Here is an 8499-nt window from a genome sequence, read left to right on the forward strand (position 1 = left end):
ACCTATGCCCCCGTAGTTAGCTACCCGGCGGAGGCTCTTTGTCAAATTAACAAGCGAGCACAAGTAAATAAATGTCCTTTTAACAACTGTTTTCAGTCCAACCTCTCCATGCTGGAGGGCCCAGTTTCCTGCTACAACTGTAAATTCCAAATGAGTATAGTTGAGGTATCCTCCACTCTCCCGGAAGATATAGGAAAATTAGGAACCATGTCCCATAGAAACATTCTATGTAATGTTAGGTCGTTAGCAAAACACCCCTTTGAAATATGGGACATGATGACACTCCATGACCCCACCTTGTGTTTCTTTACTGAAACTTGGCTAGGCCCCTCAAACCAGGCGATGATTACTCTGGCGATCCCAGAGAATTACAAATGTATTCACCTGGACCGGGGGAAAAAAAAAAAAAAAAAAAAAAAAAAAAAAAAGGGAGGCGGCATTGCCATTGCATTTAAACAAGACCTGGAGATAAAATGGGTTTCCGCAGTATGCAATGACCACTTAGAATTAGGTATTTTTAAAGTTGTGGCTTCCCCGTCCGACACCTGGTATGGAGCCGTAGTATATCGACCTCCAGGTGCAAAGGGAAATTTTGTAGACATGCTAGTAGAATACCTGGCACTTCAGGTATTGTCAGCAAAAACCTTCCTCTTGTTGGGAGATTTTAACTTTCACGGGGAAAAAGTAGATGACGCAGAAGTAACTAAATTACTTGCCTCTCTCAAACTCATAGGCCTCACTCAAAGAATAATAGGTCCTACCCATAATGTGGGGCATCTATTGGACCTTGTATTTTCCAACTCTGACCGGATTCAATGTGACCTTCCGGACCCTCTCCCTTGGACTGACCATTATATGATTACGATCCACATAGCCCTCCTGGCCGAATCCTGTGTAACGCGGCCCATCAAACAACCCCAAATCCTACGTAGGAGGTGAGACAATCTCTCTCCGGTGGCATTCAGCGAGATCTTCTCTCTTGACCAACCCGACCATACTATAGATATCAGCAAACAATTGGAGTCTTTTAATACTACGTTGGAAGGAGTTTTCGACGCAGTTATTCCAAAACAATTAATGAAGTCTGCGCCTCGGAGAGTTTCGACCCCCTGGTTTTCAGGTGAATTGAAGTTAGAAAGGGCTACCTGTCAGCGTTTGGAAAGGAGATGGCGCACCGACAAGTCAGAGGAAAACAGAGCACTGTATAAGAAGGCTTTGTCTAAATACCATTTGAATTTAAAAGTAGCTAGACAGCAATACATCATTAGCCAAATTGACAATGCGAGTAACTCCCAGAAAACACTATTTAGCATTGTCCGGGATTTTGTCTCCCCAAAAGCCTGTAGACAGACGCCCCAGGAATCCCAGGAGCTATGTGATTCCTTGGCTTCTTATTTTCGGGAAAAAATATTGAATATTTATGCCAATTTTCCCTCCCCTACCAACACCCCCGCAGCCTTTTCCCAATCACTCCAGAATCAAAATAACATGGAAATATGTTCCCTAAACTGTTTTAAATTAGTCACAGTTGAGGAGGTTGTTAAAGCTCTGTCGGGGACTAAATCTGGATCACCATGGGATGTTTGTCCACCTAAAACCATGGCAGCACTGGCCCGAGTTGTGCCCCCGTAATCCAAGACTTATTCAATAACTCCATCATCTCGGGCACCATTCCGACCGCCTGGAAAGAGGCGGTTGTGCGTCCCATATTGAAAAAATTATCGGCAGACCCCCTGGTCTTAGGTAACTATCGTCCCATCTCCCTGCTACCACTGCTAGGTAAAATCCTGGAAAGCTTCATCAACCGACAGTTAAGTTTGTATCTAGAGGAAAACCACCTTTTGGATCCTTCACAGTCTAGTTTCCGTCCTGGCTTCAGCACAGAGACTGCTGTGTTGGCCGTAACAGACTCACTCAGATTAACTGTCGATAGAGGAGGCTCAGCTATTCTGATCCTCCTTGATCTCTCTGCAGCTTTCGACACTATTTCACACTCAAAGCTGTTGGAGAGACTCCAGGACTGTGGCATAAAAGGGTCAGCCCTGAAATGGCTAGAACAGTACTTATTGGGAAGAACCCAAACTGTTCTGTTGGGACCGTATGTCTCTCGCAAAATGCTGGTGGATTGGGGAGTTCCGCAAGGTTCTTGCCTGAGCCCCACTCTTTTCAATCTATATATGGCTCCTTTGGCTCAAATAGTCGAGCATCTGGGTTTTGAAATTATATCATATGTGGATGACACCCAGCTTATGTTTACCATCGGACCTTACCCAGAACTCGACAAACTCCGTTTTGCTTCTGGAATGCTTGCCATCTTCGACTGGATGTCAAGCAATTGCCTCCAGCTCAATCCAGGAAAAACGGAGGTTATGCTTTTAGGCAAAGCCAAAAACAGCTGGTCGGACGACTGTTGGCCTAGTCAACTCGGTCACCCCCCCCATTCCTAAACAGTCTGTAAAGAATCTCGGGGTCCAATTAGATCAGGCGCTGTCCATGAAAGATCAGGTAGCAGCAACAACCAGCTCCTGCTATGATGGATTAAGGTTGCTTAGGAAAAAATTTCCCTACCTGCCCATGTCTCAGCGCAGAACCCTAGTCCAGGCGATGGTTGTTAGCCGCTTAGACTATGGAAATGCCTTGCTGGCTGAAGTAAGTCAAATCCACCTGGCAAAACTTCAGGTTATTCAGAACACAGCAGCACGGCTTGTTTTGAACCGTCCTCCAGGATCAGCGTCTACACCTCTGTTGAGGGAAATGCACGGGTTAAATATTAGAAACAGATCCGTTTTTAAGATCTACTGCCTGACCTATAATGCCTTGAGGGGGAAGAGGTCCTCTCTACCTTCGTAAGAAATTAGTCAAATATTCTCCAGACAGGAAACTCAGATCCAGCACTTTAGACCTCCTTCAAGTTCCCAGAATTCGTCTCACGCGCACGGGAGGCAGAGCTTTCTCATATCTAGCCCCGAGCTATTGGAACAAGCTTCCTACAGCGGTTCGTAAAATCCCGTCACTGACTACCTTTAGGAAGCAATTAAAACTTTCCTGTTCTAACTTTTTTCATTAGGAGCTAGTATCTTCCTTTCACTCAGTCTTGCCTTCTCCCAGCTAGCACCTAGATGCCCCAGGGTGAGTTGTGCGCTCTATAAGAAACCCCTAACATAACATAACAACATAACATCCACGACCCCAGTTAAGGGCAAATTGTGTTGGGCCATTCAAGTCAAACACAACTAGGCACATATATATCCACCTGAGTATAGACAAGGACCCCAGTTATGGGTGCAGCAATACACACAGTGGCAGGTCGAGCACAACTGGAGGGCGCGCACATCCCATACACAAGGAACGTGAGTGACCCTCGTTATGGGTGTAGAAATGCTCACAGCATGCAACGGCTCGGAGTGAACACACCTGGAGCACATTCAATTCCACCGGAGGTGCAGGAAAGAAGGCAGGCCACGGGAATTACGTAATTCTGCAGCAGCAACGTTTTCTGAACAATTAAGGATTTACCACATTTGCCACATAATCCATCCTTTGCTGCGTAATCTGCAGATTTTAACACACAAAATGTTTCTATCTCAAATGAATCACAAATCACAAAAAACGTGACGTGTTCCTGCACATCAGAAGACCCTTCGCAAGGTTAACTATTTTTTTTTATTTCATTGTTTACTTAATTTAAATCATAAAAAGGAGCAGCTTGACCGCTAAAACACATAAAATTCTTAAGCAAGATACAGATTAATTGATGAATTCTCGTTAAAATTTGTGATTAAAGAATTTGTGATTAAAACTTTTAAAAACTTAGTGCAATTGGTTCCTTCAGTCTTGTAATTGTGAGTCAAGCTATAAAATACGTAGTTCTAATGTAAGCTGCAGGCAGATTAACTACACTTTATCACTTTGCATGCTTTACCGGTTCAAGTTCTCTGTCTCGTTTGCAGCTAGACTCTGAAACTTTATTGCTTTACATGCTAGTTGTACTGTCGAGCCTCCCAAACATTTTATTACGGTGGATCTACAGGTCCTTATTTGCTCTCTTTTCATTGTTGGCCGCATACATTTTTTCCGGATGATTAATAATGCCGGACAAATACAAAGTAGGTGGATCAATGATTCGTCTCCTTGTCCACAAAGGCGACAGTCCATTGAGGGCCAAGTCCGTTTCCATTTTGGGGTTAGGTCTTTAGTTGAATAAACTCCCAGTCTCAGTAATGTCAGTTGCCGCTTCATGCGAGTTGCAAAACGTTCCGACGGGTATGATTAAGGCTTTAACTTTTTGTATGTTGGCAACACAATCCATGCATTGTTTTTTGTGGTCAATGATGCTTTGTCCTTTTCTTAGATGTTTGATTGATCGTTATGTTGACTATTCGTTTAAACTCCGTATAAAATGGTATTGTGTGCCAAGCTTCCTCTAACTTTAAAGCCTCGATCAATTGCTTTAAAGAAGGATAAACCGAGTTACTCAATCTAGATTGTTTTTCACCCTCCAGCCAGCAGTAGTGTGCCAGAGACTCTTCCTCTGCTGCCCGCATTCTCCAGTAGTATTTTACCAGCGCTCCTGGTCTTGACGGGATCTGTTTTTTTAAATCCGAATTCTAATCTAATGCGGGCTTAACTAGTTAACAATCTTTCAGTTGCTTATTGCTGTATTTGGTTGTTCAGCTGGTACTAATGAGGTGAAATCATTGCCCAGACTGTGTTACTATATGTAAAAATAACCAAATAATGAAGCAATACCATCACAAAATATGCCACACCACACCGCATAATTTGCCTTTTCTTGCCACATAATTTGGTCCTCCACTGCCACATAATTATAGTGGCCCTGCACACAGCCTATAACATACCTACCAACTTGAAGAACAATCTCACAGTGGGAGGAGGGGCGGGGCCTTGTGCCAAGAAGTACCTAGGAGGCACTTTTGAACACCCCCTCCCCCCAAGCCACCGCCTCCTCCCCCAAAAAGCTTGCTGAGTCTGGTGCCAATGTCCTGGGGTGTTTTCACACTCCTGAATGGATGTGGGCAGTTCAAAGCCTCTCGAAAACGAGCTCGGAAACCACTATTTACAGTGGTTTTCAGCTCAGTTTTCCTGCCACTGTGTGATATCGGCTTCTTGTCGGACGACCGTGTGATGGGAGTGCATGCAGTGTGGGTTGGCAGGTACGCTATAACCCCAGCTATAATCTGCGACCACCCCCACCATTCACCTCACAGCCTAGTAAGAGTGGGTAGTTACCACGCTGAATGGATTGGAGAAAATCTTAGGTGTACCACGTTTAGCAGAGAAACTCAGCTGCCAGCCACCTCCAGTGGGCACATAACTTGAAGGAAAAATAGAAAGCATGTAAATAAAATAAATGCAAGTCTACAGCAGGGTCGCGCATCTTTACTTCGCCTTGCAGATTACTTCTGTCACCACATCACATCGCTCCCTGCTCCACTGGGTAACTCTGGTCTAGGAGAGGGTCAGTTATATGATCCAGGAATGTTTTAGAAACGCCGACTGTATTCCCATTAGACACCTTGACCTTGGGCTGCACAGTGGCATCCAGGACATAACAGTTAAATAATCCAGCAGAGGAGCTAATGGTCTGCATCCACTCATAGCCACTTGAGGAATTTGTGGACCCTCTGGATCAGAGTCCTAGTCCCAAACAAGATGGGACACTGCTTGAGTTAGATGTAACACGTGGGAAATCAGACCTCATTCCAAAGGGGACAAAAATATATATATATATATATATATATATATATAAAAAATCATAAAGATTTGGCTAGTGCTAGATCTAAAAACTTTACAGTTTGACACACCAGTCTGAAACCCAATAGCAAAAGTGAATGTTGAAAGAACCAATGGCAGGGGCGCTCTTCAATACAAAATAAAGGGAGGGATTCCTTATATGTCATTATAAGTAAGCTTCTCAAGAATTAATAACAGGCAAGGATGTCAAATATCCAAAAGTATTAGGAGGTGAGCATTTTACCACTCAATGAGACGACAGCTTCCAATTAATATCTAATAGCTCTTATTAAAGCTGACAAGTTTCTAGGGTCTACACGCAACAGTCCAGGTTATTCCTGTTTTTTCTTGCCTACTGTGACTTGTAGTCCTCGTTCGCTAATTGGATAAACAAACCTACAAGTTCCAGAATGCAAAGAAAAAACTGTGTCTGAAGCAGCTGGTCATGCATTGGACCTGGAAAAGTTTGCAGACTTGTAATAGATGAGTTTATTCGTACGCATTAACAGGTGAGATTTTCCCTATTCACTCATCAATAAACTTCATGGCAGTAATAGGCAGGTACTATCAGGTACTCGGGGCATCATTTATGAAAAGTGTTGCATCGCTGTGTGAAAGCAGCCATGCAACACTTTTCAGTGCACCCTCCTTGCCACACGATGGATGCACCATGTTTATTATACGATGCACCATGTCACAAGGAATGACAGATACATCAGGAATCCTGTCGTATCTGTTGGCACAAAACACACGCATTGCTAGAGTTGTGCCGCAAGAATAACACAACTCCAGCAATGCATTGGGAGGCCTATTCCCATTGCACTGCGTCACCCTAACGCCTGCTGTGAGGCAGGCATAAGGTTGTGACACAGTAGCATACTAGAAGTGGGCAGTGAAATCCGATAGATTTCACTACGCCACTTCTACGAATCTTTTTCGCGTGGGCGCGTCCACTCTGCATACATTATACCTGTTTCAGGTATAATGTAGTGCAGGCATTTACAAAGTGACGCATCTATTTGTAAATAACATGGCGTATTATTTACACCGCCGTGTCACAAAAAGTGACGTAATGGCGGCGTAAAAGTGTTGCAAGCCTTCATAAATAAGGCCCTCAGTCCCTGCACTTCTTTAATTTGGAACAGTTAGTCCCGGCACTTTTCAGTACTGCTCCACTGCTTTTAATGGGAGAGTACCTGCACTTCTCAGCAGCAACAGATACTCGGGGACAAGGGGTACCTGCACTTCTAAATTTCCATTTCAAGCTATGACTTATGGTCAGGGCCACTGGAATGATGCGTTTCCGCGGCTGTGCTTTTTTGGGTGCAAAATTGTGGATTTGCAGCATTTGCCACATAATCCCTCATCTGCTGCATAATTTGCAGATTTTAACAAAAGAAACATTGTTTCTTGGTCAAATGGATCACAAGGTACTTGAAATGTGGCGATGGAGGTACACACACAGCGGAAGGCCCTTTGCAAAGGTTAAATGGTCATGTTTTAGTTAATTTTTCTGTAGCTGGTTGTTAAACTTTGCCTAGGCAGTATTATCATGTGTAAAAATGACAAAATAATGAATAGTATAAAATACGTGCCGCATTATGCTGCATAATTTGCCTTTCCTTGCTGCATAATTTAGTCAACCCTGAGGCATAATTTGGTGCTAATCTGCAGCATAATTCCAGTGGCCCTGCTCATGGTGCCAGTGGTTTAATGAAACTTGAGGGGGGGGGGGGGGGGCCTGCAAAGTACATGGAGGGGGTAACCCAGTCAGGAGCTCTCAGGCCAGGGGCCCGTGCACAGTGACCGATGGGCCCCCATGGAGCTCATGGGGGCCGCCTCATCGTGGTGGCTGTGCGAGCTGTTACGCCACTACATAGTGCTCAACATCAGGTGAGGTTACCAGATGGCTCCCTTCCACTAGGGACACATTGCCCAGTCCAGTCTCTCCGTCTGAAAAACACTGTCATCTCAAAATGTAGTTCAACTGAAGCGAACTAGGACTATAACTCCCAGAAAGCATTTGGTTGCAAAATGAAAGCAGAGGACAGGAAACCGGTACCTCTGGTGACGTGGAGCCATCTGGTACCCTTTGCTTCAGGATATCAATTAACATGCGAGTTTCCCCAAAACACATTTGCGTCACAGGCGGCAGCGTTTCATCCTTGCTGCGTTTAAACCTCTAGTCTTGTCGTTTATAATTATAGGACTTGATAATGGGTACCTATCCCCTGACTTACCTCGGCTGCATTCGCTGCTTGCACATTACTTCACTTATATACCATAGTTCACTTGTTCGCATCTTGCTAGGGCTGCAGATGAGGTTGTTTTAGATGCATGCCATTTCTTGTCGCGTGCAAGTGGCGGCTCATACCGTTTCCTGCAAGAATTATCCGAAGAAAAAGTTTCCCCTTCTTGGCTGCCAGGTGGTGCTTGCTGCTTCCCTAAAGGGTGTTTTCGTTTCAATTGAGTCTTGCCGGGTATCCCCGTGGCTGGTCTTGGGCGAGCCTTTGGCGAAGAGGGTCGGTACACTGTGTCTTTAAGAGGCGGAGCCCCCACCCCGCCTGCCAGGCAGCACAGTGTCAGCCCTGTCTATGGTGCGGCGTGATGACCTCACAGCCAAGTTTAAATATTTAACCGACTAGACAGCTGCTGAGTGTTCCGAGCTCTAAAGTGGAGCAGCCCAGCCTGAGAACATTAACCACCAGATACAATCAGCACAAAATGTGCATAGCCTGTGGGGAT

General features: G+C 44.7%; 1 protein-coding gene across 1 annotated transcript in view; it reads right to left on the reverse strand.

The window, feature by feature from the left end:
* Positions 1–8273, reverse strand: part of GAS2L1 (growth arrest specific 2 like 1) — a 266285-nt gene extending 258012 nt beyond the window's left edge. Inside the window, exon 1 of the mRNA XM_085634362.1 lies at positions 7995–8273. The gene's annotated coding sequence lies outside the window, so the exon portion shown is untranslated. The remainder of the gene's footprint in view (positions 1–7994) is intronic.
* Positions 8274–8499: the final 226 nt, after the last annotated feature.

This window comes from Triturus cristatus, chromosome 11, assembly GCF_964204655.1.
Source record: "Triturus cristatus chromosome 11, aTriCri1.1, whole genome shotgun sequence".
Classification (NCBI taxonomy): domain Eukaryota; kingdom Metazoa; phylum Chordata; class Amphibia; order Caudata; family Salamandridae; genus Triturus; species Triturus cristatus.